This window comes from Pristiophorus japonicus, unplaced genomic scaffold, assembly GCF_044704955.1.
Source record: "Pristiophorus japonicus isolate sPriJap1 unplaced genomic scaffold, sPriJap1.hap1 HAP1_SCAFFOLD_523, whole genome shotgun sequence".
Taxonomy (NCBI): domain Eukaryota; kingdom Metazoa; phylum Chordata; class Chondrichthyes; family Pristiophoridae; genus Pristiophorus; species Pristiophorus japonicus.
Window position 1 is genome coordinate 95521 of NW_027254430.1, and position 17195 is coordinate 112715.

Consider the following 17195-nt stretch of genomic DNA (forward strand, 5'->3'; position numbering starts at 1 on the left):
CCTCTCTCACCCCTTCCTCACTCTCTCCCGTTCCTCTCTCTCTCCCCTTCCCCACTCTCTCCCGTTCCCCTCTCTCACCCCTTCCCCACTCTCTCCCCTTCCCCACTCTCTCCCCTTCCCTACTCTCTCCCTCATTCCCCACTCTCTCCCGTTCCTCTCTCTCTCCCCTTCCCCACTCTCTCCCGTTCCCCTCTCTCTCCCTCATTCCCCTCTCTCTCCCCTTCCCCTCTCTCTCCCCTTCCCCACTCTCTCCTCTTCCCCACTCTCTCCCCTTCCCCACTCTCTCCCCTTCCCCACTCTCTCCCTCATTCCCCACATTCTCCCCTTCCCTCTCTCTCACTCCATCCCCTCACTCTCCCCTTCCCTCTCTCTCACTCCTTCCCCTCACTCTCCCCTTCCCTCTCTCTCACTCCTTCCCCTCACTCTCCCCTTCCCTTGCTCTCACTCCTTCCCTTCACTCGCCTCTTCCCTCTCCCACTCGTTCCTCTCACTCTCCCCTTCCCTCTCTCACACTCCTTCACCTCACTCTCCCCTTCCTTCTCTCTCACTCCTTCCCCTCACTCTCCCCTTCCCTCTCTCTTCCTCTAATAGAGCCCCACCTAGTGGACTATCGCTGTAATAACAACTACTGACAAACTCCTCTCTCTCTCCTTCTCTCTCTCTCTCTCTCTCCCCTTCCCCCTCTCACTCTCTCCTTCCCTCTCCCTGTCCCCCGCTTTCTCCACTCCCCAATCTCCGCTCTTCTCTCCCCACTCACTCCTCAGTCTCTCTCCTCCCTCTCTCGCTCTCTCCTTTCCTTTCTGACTTTCCCATTGCCTCTCTCTCCCCTTCCCCTCTCTCTCCCCTTCCCCACTCTCTCCCCTTCCCCACTATCTCCCCTTCCCCACTCTCTCCCCTTCCTCTCTCACTCTCTTTTCCCTTTCTTTTAAGAGTCTCCTGTTCTCCCTCTCTCTCCACTTCCTTTCTCTCTCCCTTGCCTCCTCCCTCTCTTGCCTTCCCATCTCTCTCCCCTTCCCCCACTCTCCCCTTCCCCTCTCTCCCCTTCCATCTCTTACTCTCCCCTTCCGCTCTCATCCATTATCCTCTCTCACTCACTCCATCGCCACCCTTCCCCCTCCCTCTCTCTCCCCTTCCCCGTCTCTCTCACTCCTTCCACTCTCTCTTTTCCATTTCCCTCTCTTTCCTGCTCCTTACCCTGTATTTCCCAGAGCAGGTGGCTCCATAGCTCAGGGGTTAGAGCACTGGTCTAGTAAACCAGGGGTCGTGGGCTCACTGGGGCCTACTCAAAATTAGCTCAATATTTAAATTCACCGTCAATTAACAAGGGCTTTAATTATAAATATTAAACTGCTCTGATACCGACCCTGGAACAACAGGCTGTCGTCTCCATTACACTTTCTCTCCATCCAAATCTCTCTCTGCCGACCCCCATTCTGCATCTTTTACCCCCTTTCCCGCTATCTCGCTTTGCCCGTCTCCCCCCTCCCTTGCCACACCCACTCTCTATCCTTTCCTGTCTCTCTCTCTCCCCCTTCCGCTCCCCACCTCTCACTCCCCTTCCCCCTGTCTCTCAATTCTTCCCACATTCTACCCAATATAAATATTAAACAGCTCTGAGATTGACCCTGGAACATCAGGCTCCCCTCACACCTTTCCCTGTCTCTCTGCTTTCCAGATCACGACCCATTCTGCATTTTTTTTTACTCCTCTCTCACTTTCCCGCGATCTCACTTTCTCCATCTCTCTCTCCCCCTCCCCTCTCTCTCTCTCCTTCCCCTCTCTCTCCTTCCGCTCCCTCCCCTAACTCCTCTCTCTCCATTCACTCCTCTCTCCCTCTTTTGCCTTTCTCTTCAGATTCTCCCCTGCTCCCTCTCTCTCCCCTTCCTTTCTCTCTCCCCTGCCTCCTCCCTCTCTCGACTTCCCATCTCTCTCCCCTCCCACTCTCACTCTCTCCCATTCTGCTCTCTCCCATTCCCCTCTGGCTGACTCCTTCCCCCTCTCTCTCCCATTCCCTCTCCCACTCATTCCCCTCTCTCCCTCCTTTTACAACTTCCAAGCACTAATCTCTCTCACAGAGCCGGCACAGACACGATGGGCCGAATGGCCCTCCTTGTGTGCTGTAAGATTCTGTCAATGTTCAGGGATGAATCACCGAGAATGATTATTCGGGCTCCACCTCCTTGTTAACAATAGTAAGATGCAAACAGGAGCTGGTGTTACAGGTGGCTCCATAGCTCAGGGGTTAGAGCACTGGTCTTGTAAACCAGGGGTCGTGGGTTCAAATCTCACTGGCCTACTCAAAATTAGTTCAGCAATTTAAATTCACCATCAATTAACAAGAGGTTTAAATTATAAATATTAAACAGCTCTGAGACTGACCCTGGAACAACAGGATCTTCTTGACTCTCTGTCCCTTTCCAAATCTCTCTCTATTCCCCATCAAGACCCATTCTTCATCTTTTTTCCCCATCGCTCACACATTCCCCTCTCCCCCCTTCCCCCTCCCTCGCCTTGTCCTCTTTCCTTCCCCTCTCTCTCACTCCTTCCCCTCTCTCTCCCCTTCCCCTCCCTCTCACTCCTTCCCCCTCTCTCCCCTTCCCCTCTCTCTCCCTCCTTCCACTCTCTCTTTTCCCTTCCCATCTCTTTCCTGCTCCTTCCCCTGTCTTGTTCAAAGCAGGTAGCTCCATAGCTCAGGGGTTCGAGCACTGGTCTAGTGAACCAGAGGTTGTGGGTTCAAATCTCACTGGAGCCTACTCAAAATTAGCTCAGTATTTAAATTAATCAGGGCTTTAATAGTAAATATGGGTCAAATACTTTATTAAGATGGAAAGTGACAGAGTTAATTCAGAGATGAGGGCCTTGAAGTTCAGGAAAGATAACTTTGATGGTGTGAGATGTGAATAGACTGGCCAATGATCCTTAAAGGGTTGATGTTGGATTGACAATGGCAAACATTTAAAGATCACATGGATGAACTCCAACAATTACACATCCCTGTCTGGAGTAAAAATAAAATGGGGAATGTGGCTCACAAGGGAAATGAAGGATAGTGTTAAATCCAAGAAAGAGGCATATAAATTGGCCAGAAAAAGCAGCAAACCTGAGGACTGGGAGAATTTTGTAATGCAGAGGAGGACAAAGGGTTTAACCAGGAGGGGGGAGAAATAGAGTATGAGAGGAAGCTTGCAGGCAACATAAAAACTGACTGCAAAAGCTTCTAAAAAGATTAGTGACGACAAACATAGATCCCTTGCAGTCAGATTCAGGTGAATTTATAATGGGGAACAAAGAAATGGCGGACCAGTTAAACAAATACTTTGGTTCTGTCTTCACGAAGGAAGACACAAATAAGTTTCCGGAAGTACTAGGGGATTGGGGGGGGGTCCAGTGAGAAGGGGGAACTGAAGGATATCCGTATTAGGTGGGAACTTGTGTTCGGGAAATTGATGGGATTGGAGGCTGATAAATCCCCGGGGCCTGATAGTCTGCATCCCAGAGTACTTAAGGAAGTGGCCCTCAAAATAGTGGATGCATTGGTGATCATTTTCCAACAGTCTATCGACTCTGGATCAGTTCCTATGGACTGGAGGGTAACTAATGTTATGCCGCTGTTTAAAAAAGGAGGGAGAGAGAAAGCGGGTAATTATAGAGCGGTTAGCCTGACATCGGTAGTGGGGAAAATGATGGAATCAATTATTAAACATGAAAAAGCAGCACATTTTGAAAGCAGTGACAGGATCGATCCAAGTCAGCATGGGTTTATGAAAGGGAAATCATGCCAGACAAATCTTCTCGAATTTTTTGAGGATGTAACTCGTAGAGTGGACAAGGGAGAACCAGTGGATGTGGTGTATTTGGACTTTCAAAAGGCTTTTGACAAGGTTCCACACAAGAGATTAGTGTGCAAAATTAAAGCACATGGTATTGGGGGTAATGTATTGACGTGGATAGAGAACTGGTTGGCAGACAGGAAGCAAAGAATCGGGATAAACGGGTCGTTTTCAGAATGGCAGGCAGTGACTAGTGGGGTGCCGCAGGGCTCAGTGCTGGGACCCCAGCTATTTACAATATACATTAATGATTTGGATGAGGGAATTGAGTGTAATATCTCCAACTGGGTGGCAGTGTGAGCTGTGGGGAGGACACTAAAAGTGTGTTGGGTGACTTGGACAGGTTAGGTGAGTGGGCAAATGCATGGCAGATGCAGTATAATGTGGATAAATGTGAGGTTATCCACTTTGGGGGCAAAAACATGAAGGCAGAATATTATCTGAATGGCGGCAGATTAGGAAAAGGGGAGGTGCAACGAGACCTGGGTGTCATGGTACATCAGTCATTGAAAGTTGGCATGCAGGTACAGCACTTTTCTCTGCCCTCTCCATCACTGTTATGTTCAGAATAAATCCACGGGACCGTATCGTAAGCTGAAACTATTGTGACCTTGGTCTCTTTATTGAGACCCCAGAGTGGGGAAGCAGCATGGTGGATCACCTTATGTACCTGCTTGTCCCAGGGTGCACAAGTGACCCTTAGGCCTCCCACAGGTGTGCCCCCTAGTGGCAAGTCTTACATATTGGTGAGGTTTTGGTGCATACATAACATCACTCCCCCCCCGCCCACCCCTCCAAAGGCTTATGTACCAGTTATGTGCAAGTTGAGGCGATATGACGCCCTGTGTCCCCGGGTCGATCACCTGATTTGAATTCCTGGCCTGGGTGAGTTGGTCGGAACGTTGCTGCCCGGCCGAGTGCCTGGTGTGATGGGACAGACGTGGCCAGGTCCTTTCACAATGGTGGCCTGCTTATCGATAGTTTGCAGTCTGGTCTGGTCCAAACGCTTTCTGCGTTTGCTCAGTACATGGTTTCACAACCAAACACTCCATTTTCATCACACACACACACACACACACTCCATTCCCCTCTTTGTCTCACACAGTGCTCTCGGCCCCATCTGGGGGCCCTGAATATTGTCCACGTCACTTATTCTGATGTGGTGTGGAGGGGGGCCGTACGATCGTGGTGCATTCTCTGCTGATAGCAGACGGAAGGCTCGGTCCTGAGCGACTCTGTCCGGTGACTGCGTAGCAACCCGGGACAGCCGGGGTCTGTAGGGAGTCTACCGCGACACGTGTGGTGCTCGGCTTGGTGATCTGGGCTGCCCGCTGCGGACTATTGTCGCTGACCCTAAGGCCTGGAGAGCCCAGGATGGGCCGATACGGCCCTGAGACTTTCAGTGGTAGCGGGAGGCCGTGTGGTCCCCCGTGGATCCTGGGACGTAGTACGGAGGTTCCCGCACCACCGACTGTGTGTAGCCTCCCTGCCTTTCTTTGTAACACGTTGCAGGGTTTGCCCCACAGGGGGGGGGGCAATCTGATGGGATGAGCATTACGTCTTTGCGACGGATAAGCTGCAACACTCCCGTCTGGCGGTTCGCCGTGAGCAGGCGGTAATGTGATAACACATCACTTGCTACAAGTACTTTGTCAGATACATATACGACCGGTTGTTGTTTGCCCGCTACTTTGGCTTGTTTTAACGTACCCCCGACCCCATATGATAGTACATCATTGGCCGCGAAAGAACGCTCACATGGGTTCCACAGTGCAAACAACTTATTGGAACATAGTGGGTTCCTGGCCTTCTCAGCGGCCCCCCCCTTTACCTTTGCCCCAAACCCAGTGGCCTTCCTCGCTGGCCAACACATGCCTCTGTTCCGTTGCGGCCACATCCCGTGGTCTGGACGTTTCTCTCGACCCGTGGTCTGGACGCTTCTCTCGACTGCCGCCATCTTCCTCCCCAGGGATTTCCGCCTCTGGCGTCGGGAAGACACATTCGGATGGTTTCGGCCGGAGCCCCGCTCCGCTTGGTCGACCTGGAGCCTCTTCCGTCGCCGCCAAGAGGTCGTCGGCTTCGGGTGCTGGGTACCCCCGTCTGTAACCGCTGCTCAGTTGACCTTCGCCTCCTGGTGGTCGCGACGAGCGGCCTGTGCCTCGGGGGTCTGCAAATGGATCTGCACTTCGACGCCTGGTTCAGCTGAAGGTGGGGGGCTTGCTCAGCCTTTGAGCAAGGGGAGAGGTTGTTCGCCAGAGAAGGTACACAGAGGTCTTCCCAGTTCCATCGAATCTTCCCCATCCACCTTCTACCAAGCAGCATTGGCCCATCACCTGAAACAATCCACAGAGGTAAATCGCGCACCGCTCCCTCATGGGATACCCTTATGCCCGCACTACCAATAACTGGTCTCAGTTCCTTGGTGTACGTGCCCAGCTTTGCCTGAATCGGGATCAGCTTGGGTCATTGTGCTCTGTCGCCCCCCCCACAGCCTCTCGAATGCCTTCTGGCTCATTATTGATTGACCCGCCCCCGTGTCTAGTTCCATGGAGACTGGAGTGCCGTTAGGTCCAACTTTTCACATTATCGGAGGGCTTTTGGTGGTGAAGGTGTGTGCCCCATGTACTTCCCCTTCAGCCTCAGGTTGAGTTGCCTCTCCTGCTCGTTCAGCGTGACCCTCGCTGGATCGATGGTCCTCTCCTGACTCTGCCACGTGGTGAGTCACAGACCGTTTGCACATTCGCTGGAGGTGCCCAATTGTTCCACGGCCCTTGCACACACAGGGCTTGAATCGACATTGATGGGCTCGATGGCTGACCCCAGCAGGGCCAACATGGTGCTAATGGATACGCATTCACGGCCCACGGCGGACTCTGAGTCACTCGAGGCCTAGGTCTGGCCTCTGCGGTCATGTGGGCCCTGTCCTGTGCCGTGCTGCCTGCTGAATACATTATTTTATGCACAGTACTTGCCGGTGAGCTTCGAATCTGTTTCGTGTTATCGCTCGTGGATATGAAGGCCTGGGCTGTCGTGATGGCCTTGCTCAGATAGAAACATAGAAACAGAGAAAATAGGTGCAGGAGTAGGCCATTCAGCCCTTCGAGCCTGCACCACCATTCAATAAGATCATGGCTGATCATTCACCTCAGTACCCCTTTCCTGCTTTCTCTCCATACCCCTTGATCCCTTTAGCCTTAAGGGCCATAACTAACTCCCTCTTGAATATATCCAATGAATTGGCCTCAACAACTCTCTTCGGCAGGGAATTCCACAGGTTAACAACTCTCTGAGTGAAGAAATTTCTCCTCATCTCAGTCCTAAATGGCCTACCCCTTATCCTAAGACTGTGTCACCTGGTTCTGGACTTCCCCAACATCGGGAACATTCTTCCCGCATCTAACCTGTCCCGTCCCATCAGAATCTTATACGTTTCTATGAGATCCCCTCTCATCCTTCTAAACTCCAGTGTATAAAGGCCCAGTTGATCCAGTCTCTCCTCATATATCAGTCCAGCCATCCCAGGAATCAGTCTGGTGAACCTTCGCTGCACTCCCTCAATAGCAAGAATGTCCTTCCTCAGATTAGGAGACCAAAACTGAACACAATATTCCAGGTGTGGCCTCACCAAGGCCCTGTACAACTGCAGTAAGACCTCCCTGCTCCTATACTCAAATCCCCTCGCTCTGTCGGCCAACATACCATTTGCCTTCTTCACCGCCTGCTGTACCTGCATGCCAACTTTCAATGACTGATGTACCATGACACCCAGGTCTCGTTGCACCTCCCCTTTTCCTAATCTGTCACCATTCAGATAATATTCTGCCTTCCTGTTTTTGCCCCCAAAGTGGATAACCTCACATTTATCCACATTATTCTGCATCTGCCATGTATTTGCCCACTCACCTAACCTGTCCAAGTCACCCTGCAGCCTCTTAGCATCCTCCTCACAGCTCACACCGCCACCCAGTTTAGTGTCATCTGCAAACTTGGAGATATTACACTCAATTCCTGCATCTAAATCATTGATGTATATTGTAAATAGCTGGGGTCCCAGCACTGAGCCCTGCGGTACCCCACTAGTCACTGCCTCCCATTCCGAAAAGGGCCCGTTTATCCCGGGATCCGGCAGACAGCAGCTTGCGAAGGATGACCTCGTGACCGATTCCGAGCACGAAACCGTTCGGCAACATTTCCCGCAAAGATCCCGCAAAAACCGTACTGCCCCGCAAGGAATCTTCTGGCCCTGGGAGCGCCGGTGGGTGTAAAAGTGATACCTGGCCTTTAAGGTGCTCTCCTTCGGCTTGAGGCGTTCCCACACCAGCACACACAGCTCTGTGTAAGTCTTCTCCTCTGGTTTGACCGGTGCCAGCAGGTTTTTGAGCAGGCCGTATATCGGAGACCCACATACGGTGAGGAGAATCGCCCTGGTCTTGATCGCCCTCTCTCAGCCTCGTCCTGTTCATTGGCGACGTAGTACCGGTCGGGACGCTCAACGAAGGCTTCCCAAATCATCACCCTCAACAAATCCCTCAACAAGACCAACGGCAGCCATTACCGTGTGAAGGTTGGTGATCCGTTACTCGTCGCCAGTGAGTGATGTTCAGAATAAATCCACAGGACTGTATTGCAAGCTCAAACTGTGGTGACCTTGTGCTCTTTATTCAGACTCCAGGGTGGGGAAGCAGTATGGTGAGTCACCTTATATACCTGCTTGTCCCAGGGTGTACAGGTGACCATTGGGTCTCCCACAGGTGTGCCCCCTAGTGGCAAGTCTTACATATTGGTGACGTTTACATGTGTACACAACAATCACGACCCGTTCCACATCTTTTTATTCCTCTCTCACTTTCCCGCTATCTCGCTTTCCCCGTCTCTCACTCATTCCCCTCTCCCCCTTTCCCCTCCCTCGCCTCACCCTCTTCCCGTCCCACTCTCTCCCCCTCCGACTCGCCTTTCCACTCTCCCTCTCCCTCCTCCTTCTCCGCTCCCTTTCCTCCCCTCCCTCCTCTCTCTCTCTCTTTTCCCTTTCCTTTCAGATTCTCCCCTTCTCCCTCTCTCCCCTTCCCCTTTCTCTCTCCCCTTCCTCACTCTCTCACTCCTTCCCCTCTCTCTCTCACTCCTTCCCCATCACTCCTCTTAACATCACTTTCACCTTCCCCCTGCTCTCTCTCCCCTTCCCTCTCTTTCCCCTCCCCTCTCTCGCTCTCGCCTTACCCCTCTCTCTCCCATTCCCCTCTCGCTCACTCCTTCCCCTCTCCCTTTTCATTTTCTCCCCTCCTCTCTCTCTCCCCACCCTCTCCTTCTCCCTCCCCTCCCCAGTCTGCATCCCCTCCATCCTCCCTTTCATTCCTTCGCTCTCGCTCTCCCCTTTCTCATCAGACTCTCCCCCTCCCCATCTCTCCAATCCTCCCCCTCTCTTCCCTTCTCCCTCTCTCTCCCCTTCCCCCGCTACACCCTCCCCCCTCGAGGGACCGAGTGAGAAGGTGAGAGACAGAAAGAAAGAGACAGAGACAGAGAGACAGAGAGATTGGGACAGAGTGTGACTGAGTTGCCTTGGGATGTTTTACTCCGTGAAATACCCGATATATCGATGTTGAGAGGTGAATATTGAAGAGACGGAGGCAGGAGTCTGGGGGATGAGACACAATCTGAGCGTCTCACTGACCCCTCCTCATTCTTCAAACACACAGCACTAACTGAGGAATGATCCACAGCCCAGGGCAGGTGGCTCCATGTCTCAGGGGTTCGAGCACTGGGCTAATAAACCAGCGGTCGTTGGTTCAAATCTCACTGGGGCCTACTCAAAATTAGTTCAGTATTTAAATTCACTGTCAATTAACAAGGGATGTAATTATAAATATTAAACAGCTCTGAGACCGACCCTGGAACAACAAGCTCCTGTCTCTCTCCCTTCCATATCAGAACATGTTCTACATCTTTTTGCCCCTCTCTCCCTTTACCACTATCTCGCTTTCCCCATCTGTCATTCATTCCCCTCTCCCCCCTTCCCCCTCCCTCGCCTCACACTCTCTCTCCGCTATCCACTCTCTCACCCCCTCTCTCCGCTCACTCTGTCTCTTTCGCCAACCCAGGCTCTCCACCCTCTCTCCCCTTCCCCTCACCTTTTCACTCTCCACTTCCCTCCCTCCCTCCTTTCTCTCTCGCTCTCTTTTCCCTTTCTTTTCAGAGTCTCCCGTTCTCCTCTCTCTCCCCTTCCTTTCTCTCTCCCTTGCCTCCTCCCTCTCTCCCCTTCCCCCCTCTCCCCTTCCCCTCTCTCCACTTCCATCTCTTACTCTCCCCTTCCGATCTCATCCATTAGCCTCTCTCACTCACTCCATCGCCATTCTTCACCTCCCTCTCTATTTCCCCTTCCCCCTCTCTCTCACTCCTTCCACTCTCTCTTTGTTACGCTACACTCTGTCCCCTCTTCCAGGTCATCTATGTATATTGTAAACAGTTGTGGTCCCAGCACCGATCCCTGTGGCACACCACTAACCAACGATTTCCAACCCGAAAAGCACCCATTTAACCCGACTCTCTACTTTCTGTTAGCCAGCCAATTCTCGATCCATGCTAATACATTTCCTCTGACTCTGCGTACCTTTATCTTCTGCAGTAACCTTTTGTGTGGCACTTTATCGAATGCCTTTTGAAAATCTAAATACACCACATCCATCGGTACACCTCTAGCCACCATGCTCGTTATATCCTCAAAGAATTCCAGTAAATTAGTTAAACATGATTTCCCCTTCATGAATCCGTGTTGCGTCTGCTTGATTGCACTATTCCTATCTAGATGTCCCGCTATTTCTTCCTTAATGATAGCTTCAAGCATTTTCCCACTACAGATGTTAAACTAACCGGCCTATAGTTACCTGCCTTTTGTCTGCCCCTTTTTTAAACAGAGGCGTTACATTAGCTGCTTTCCAATCCGCTGGTACCTCCCCAGAGTCCAGAGAATTTTGGTAGATTATAACGAATGTATCTACTATAACTTCCGCCATCTCTTTTAATTCCCTGGGATGCATTTCATCAGGACCAGGGGACTTGTCTACCTTGAGTCCCATTAGCCTGTCCAGCACTACCCCCCTAGTGATAGTGATTGTCTCAAGGTCCTCCCTTCCCACATTCCTGTGACCAGCAATTTTTGGCATGGTTTTTATGTCTTCCACTGTGAAGACCGAAGCAAAATAATTGTTTAAGGTCTTAGCCATTTCCACATTTCCCATTATTAAATCCCCCTTCTCATCTTCTAAGGGACCAACATTTACTTTAGTCACTCTTTTCCGTTTTATATATCGGTAAACGCTTTTACTATCTGCTTTTATGTTTTGCTCAAGTTTACTTTTGTAATCTATCTTTCCTTTCTTTATTGCTTTCTTAGTCATTCTTTGATGTTGTTTAAAATTTTCCCAATCTTCTAGTTTCCCACTAACCTTGGCCACCTTATATGCATTGGTTTTTAATTTGATGCTCTCCTTTATTTCCTTGGTTATCCATGGCTGGTTATCCCTTCTCTTTCCGCCCTTCTTTTTCACTGGAATATATTTTTGTTGCGCACTATGAAAGAGCTCCTTAAAAGTCCTCCACTGTTCCTCAATTGTGCCACCGTTTAGTCTGTGTTTCTAGTCTATTTTAGCCAACTCTGCCCTCATCCCACTGTAGTCCCCTTTGTTTAAGCATAGTACGCTCGTTTCTGACACTACTTCCTCACCCTCAATCTGTATTACAAATTCAACCATACTGTGATCACTCATTCTGAGAGGATCTTTTACTAGGAGATCGTTTATTATTCCTGTCTCATTACACAGGACCAGATCGAAGATAGCTTGCTCCCTTGTAGGTTCTGTAACATACTGTTCTAAGAAACAATCCCGTATGCATTCTATGAATTCCTCCTCCAGGCTACCCCGTGCGATTTGATTTGACCAATCGATATGTAGGTTAAAAACCCTCCTTTTTCACATGCCTCCATTATTCCCTTGATTATTGCCCGCCCCACCGTGAAGTTATTATTTGGGGGCCTATAAACTACGCCCACCAGTGACTTTTTCCCCTTACTATCTCTAATCTCCACCCACAATGATTCAACATTTTGTTCATTAGAGCCAATATCATCTCTCACAACTGCCCTGATATCATCCTTTATTAACAGAGCTACCCCACCTCCTTTCCCTTCTTGTCTGTCTTTCCGAATCGTCAGATACCCCTGTATGTTAAATTCCCAGTCTTGGCCACCCTGCAACCACGTTTCTGTAATGGCCACCAAATCATACCCATTTGTAATAATTTGTGCCGTCAACTCATTTACTTTATTTCGAATGCTGCGTGCGTTTAGGTAGAGTGTTTTAATATTAGTTTTTAAACCATGATTTTTAGTTTTGACCCCTCCTGCAGCCCCTTTATCTTCATACATATTGTCCCTTCCTATCACCTTGTGGTTTACCCTTACCCCAGTGCTACTCTGCTCTGTTGCCTCCTGCCTTTTGCATTCTTTCTTGGGTTCCGGTTCATCTGAGCTCTCACCCACTCTAACTAGCTCAGAGCCCTCTCCTGGGTTCCGAATACAAGTTACTGGTTGGTAACCAGCGAATGAACCTGTTGTGTTCCTAACACAGATGAGACTGCACACAGGGAGGTTAAAGTAACAGTGACCTCAGTCTTTATTAAGACACTCCAGAGTGAGGAACAGGCCTTACGGGCCGGCTTATATACAGTGCTCCCAAGGGATGCTGGGATCCCTTGGGACTTCAGGGGATGTGCTCCCTGGTGGTGGAAGATGGGAGTGCATGCTTTACAGATACACAACAGAACCATCTATTCTTCTCTCTCCCCTTCCTTCTCTCAGTCCTTCCGCTCTCTCTCCCCCCTTAACTCTATCTCTTCGTCCCTGCTCTTTCCCTCTCCCCCTCTCTCTCTCCCCTTCCCCTCCCACATTACCATTCCCCTCGCTCACTCCCCTTCCCCTCTCTCTCTCTCTCTCCCCTTTCCTCTCGACTGTCATTCTCCCCCCACTCCTTCCCCTCTCTCTCCTCCTTCCTCTATCTTGCCTCTCTCTCCCCTCCCCTTCTCTCCCCCCTCTCTCCCCTTCCCCCTCTGCTTTTTCACTCTCCCTTTCACTCTCCCTCTCCCCTTCCAATCTCATCCCTCCCCTCCCTCCACTCTCTCGCTTTACCATTCTTTTCCGATTCTCCCCTTCGCCCTCTCTGTCTCCCCTTCCTTTCTCTCTCCCTTGCCTCCTCCCTCTCTCGTCTTCCCATCTCTCTCCCCTTCCCGTCTCTCCCCTCCCCCTCTCCTTCTCTCCCATTCCTCTCTCTCTCACTCCGTCTCCCTCTCTCTCCCCTTCCTCTCTTTCCCCTTCCCCCTCTCTCTCACTCCTTCCACGCTCTCTTTTCCCTTCCCCTCTCTTTCCTGTTCCTTCCCCTGTAACTCCTCAGACAGGAGGCTCCATAGCTCAGGGGTTAGAGCACTGGTCTTGTAAACCAGCGTAGTGGGTTCAAATCTCAATGGGGCCTCCTCAAAGTTAACTCAATATTTAAATTCACCCTCAATTAACAAGGCTATTAAACAGCTTTGTGACTGACCCTGGATCAACAATCTCCTTTTGTCTCCAGTAATATCGCTCTCCCTTCCCGTTCTGCATCTTTTTCCCGCTATCGAGCTTTCCCCGTCCCTCACAGACTCCCCTCCCCCTCTCTCCCCCATCCTTTCACTCTCTCTCTCTCCGTCCCTTCTCTTTCTCCTCGCCCATCTTTCTCTCTCCCTTTCCCCTTCACTTCTCTTTCCAACTCCTCCACGATCACCTTCTCCTTCCCGCCTCTCTCTAACCCTTCCCTTTTCTCGCCCTCCACTTCCCCTCTCTCCCCTTCTCTCTCACTTTCATTCACCGCGCACTCCTTCCCTCTCTCTCCTTCCTCCTCTATCTTCCCTCTCTCTCCCCTCCCCCTCATACCCCTACCCACTCTCTCCACCCTCTCTCCCCCTCCCGTTCTGCCTTTTCACTCTCCCTTTCCCTCTCCCCTCTCCTCTCTCTCCTCCCCTACCTCCTCTGTCTCTCCCTTTTCCCTTTCTTTTCAGATTCTCCCCTTCTCCCTCTCTTTCTCGTTCCCATCTCTCCTCTCCCCATCTCTCTCCCCTTCCCCCTCTCTCACTCCTTCCACTCTCTCTCCACTTCCCCTCTCTCTCTCACTCCTCCTCCCCTCCCCTCCCCCTCTCACTCCTTCAACTCTCTCCCTCCCTTCCACACTCTCTCCCTCCCTTCCACACTCTCTCTCCCCTTTCCCCCTCTCACTCCTTTCCCTCCCTCTCTTCCTCTTCCCCCTCCTTCCCCCTCTCTCTCTCACTCCTTCCTTCTCTGTCTCCCCTTCCCCCTCTCTCTCACTCCTTCCACTCTCTCTTTTCCCTTCCCCTCTCTTTCCTGCTCCTTCCCCTGTCTTTCCCAGAGCAGGTGGCTCCATAGCTCAGGGGTTAGAGCACTGATCTTGTAAACCAGGGGTCGTGAGTTCAAATCTCTCTGGGGCCGACTCAAGATCAGTTTATTTATTAAATTCACCGTCAATTAACAATGGCTTTAATTATAAATATTAACCAGCTCTGAGACCGACCCTGGAACAACAGGCTCCCCTCTCCTCCCCTTGTCTCCCTTGCACTCTCTCTTCCCCTTCCAAATCTCTCTCTGCCCTCCCCATCACTGTTATGTTCAGAATAAATCCACGGGACCGTATCGGAAGCTGAAACTATTGTGACCTTGGTCTCTTTATTGAGACCCCAGAGTGGGGAAGCAGCATGGTGGATCACCTTATGTACCTGCTTGTCCCAGGGTGCACAAGTGACCCTTAGGCCTCCCACAGGTGTGCCCCCTAGTGGCAAGTCTGACATATTGGTGAGGTTTAGGTGCATACATAACATCACTGCCCCCCCCGGCCCCCTCCAAAGGCTTATGTACCAGTTATTTGCAAGTTGAGGCGATATGACGCCCTGTGTCCCCGGGTCGATCACCTGATTTGAATTCCTGGCCTGGGTGAGTTGGTCGGAACGTTGCTGCCCGGCCGAGTGCCTGGTGTGATGGGACAGACGTGGCCAGGTCCTTTCACAATGGTGGTCTGCTTATCGATAGTTTGCAGTCTGGTCTGGTCCAAACGCTTTCTGCGTTTGCTCAGTACATGGTTTCACAACCAAACACTCCATTTTCATCACACACACACACACACACTCCATTCCCCTCTTTGTCTCACACAGTGCTCTCGGCCCCATCTGGGGGCCCTGAATATTGTCCACGTCACTTATTCTGATGTGGTGTGGAGGGGGGCCGTACGATCGTGGTGCATTCTCTGCTGATAGCAGACGGAAGGCTCGGTCCTGAGCGACTCTGTCCGGTGACTGCGTAGCAACCCGGGACAGCCGGGGTCTGTAGGGAGTCTACCGCGACACGTGTGGTGCTCGGCTTGGTGATCTGGGCTGCCCGCTGCGGACTATTGTCGCTGACCCTAAGGTCTGGAGAGCCCAGGATGGGCCGATACGGCCCTGAGACTTTCAGTGGTAGCGGGAGGCCGTGTGGTCCCCCGTGGATCCTGGGACGTAGTACGGAGGTTCCCGCACCACCGACTGTGTGTAGCCTCCCTGCCTTTCTTTGTAACACGTTGCAGGGTTTGTCCCACACGGCGGGGGGGCAATCTGATGGGATGAGCATTACGTCTTTGCGACGGATAAGCTGCAACACTCCCGTCTGGCGGTTCGCCGTGAGCAGGCGGTAATGTGATAACACATCACTTGCTACAAGTACTTTGTCAGATACATATACGACCGGTTGGTGTTCACCCGCTACTTTGGCTTGTTTTAACGTACCCCCGACCCCATATGATAGTACACCATTGGCCGCGAAAGATCGCTCACATGGGTTCCACAGTGCAAACAACTTATTGGAACATAGTGGGTTCCTGGCCTTCTCAGCGGCCCCCCCCCTTTACCTTTGCCCCAAACCCAGTGGCCTTCCTCGCTGGCCAACACATGCCTCTGTTCCGTTGCGGCCACATCCCGTGGTCTGGACGTTTCTCTCGACCCGTGGTCTGGACGCTTCTCTCGACTGCCGCCATCTTCCTCCCCAGGGATTCCCGCCTCTGGCGTCGGGAAGACACATTCGGATGGTTTCGGCCGGAGCCCCGCTCCGCTTGGTCGACCTGGAGCCTCTTCCGTCGCCGCCAAGAGGTCGTCGGCTTCGGGTGCTGGGTACCTCCCGTCTGTAACCGCTGCTCGGTTGATCTTCGCCTCCTGGTGGTCGCGATGAGCGGCCTGTGCCTCGGGGGTCTGCAAATGGATCTGCACTTCGACGCCTGGTTCAGCTGAAGGTGCGGGGCTTGCTCAGCCTTTGAGCAAGGGGAGAGGTTGTTCGCCAGAGAAGGTACACAGAGGTCTTCCCAGTTCCATCGAATCTTCCCCATCCACCTTCTACCAAGCAGCATTGGCCCATCACCTGAAACAATCCACAGAGGTAAATCGCGCACCGCTCCCTCATGGGATACCCTTATGCCCGCACTACCAATAACTGGTCTCAGTTCCTTGGTGTAGGTGCCCAGCTTTGCCTGAATCGGGATCAGCTTGGGTCATTGTGCTCTGTCGCCCCCCCCCACAGCCTCTCGAATGCCTTCTGGCTCATTATTGATTGACCCGCCCCCGTGTCTAGTTCCATGGAGACTGGAGTGCCGTTAGGTCCAACTTTTCACATTATCGGAGGGCTTTTGGTGGTGAAGGTGTGTACCCCATGTACTGCCCCTTCAGCCTCAGGTTGAGTTGCCTCTCCTGCTCGTTCAGCGTGACCCTCGCTGGATCGATGGTCCTCTCCTGACTCTGCCACGTGGTGAGTCACAGACCGTTTGCACATTCGCTGGAGGTGCCCCATTGTTCCACGGCCCTTGCACACACAGGGCTTGAATCGACATTGATGGGCTCGATGGCTGACCCCAGCAGCGCCAACATGGTGCTAATGGATACGCATTCACGGCCCACGGCGGACTCTGAGTCACTCGAGGCCTAGGTCTGGCCTCTGCGGTCATGTGGGCCCTGTCCTGTGCCGCTCTGCCTGCTGAATACATTATTTTATGCACAGTACTTGCCGGTGAGCTTCGAATCTGTTTCGTGTTATCGCTCGTGGATATGAAGGCCTGGGCTGTCGTGATGGCCTTGCTCAGATAGAAACATAGAAACAGAGAAAATAGGTGCAGGAGTAGGCCATTCGGCCCTTCGAGCCTGCACCACCATTCAATAAGATCATGGCTGATCATTCACCTCAGTACCCCTTTCCTGCTTTCTCTCCATACCCCTTGATCCCTTTCGCCGTAAGGGCCATATCTAACTCCCTCTTGAATATAT

General features: G+C 51.9%; 4 non-coding genes across 4 annotated transcripts; all 4 read left to right on the plus strand.

Annotated features, from left to right (window-relative positions):
• Positions 1-2222: 2222 nt before the first annotated feature.
• On the plus strand, positions 2223-2298 carry trnat-ugu (transfer RNA threonine (anticodon UGU)). The gene has a single exon. It is a non-coding gene; the product is annotated as a tRNA-Thr (tRNA).
• Positions 2299-2679: 381 nt separating this feature from the next.
• trnat-agu (transfer RNA threonine (anticodon AGU)) lies at positions 2680-2752 on the plus strand. The gene has a single exon. It is a non-coding gene; the product is annotated as a tRNA-Thr (tRNA).
• Positions 2753-13273: 10521 nt separating this feature from the next.
• Positions 13274-13345, plus strand: trnat-ugu (transfer RNA threonine (anticodon UGU)). The gene has a single exon. It is a non-coding gene; the product is annotated as a tRNA-Thr (tRNA).
• A 934-nt stretch (positions 13346-14279) lies between these two features.
• Positions 14280-14352, plus strand: trnat-ugu (transfer RNA threonine (anticodon UGU)). The gene has a single exon. It is a non-coding gene; the product is annotated as a tRNA-Thr (tRNA).
• Positions 14353-17195: the final 2843 nt, after the last annotated feature.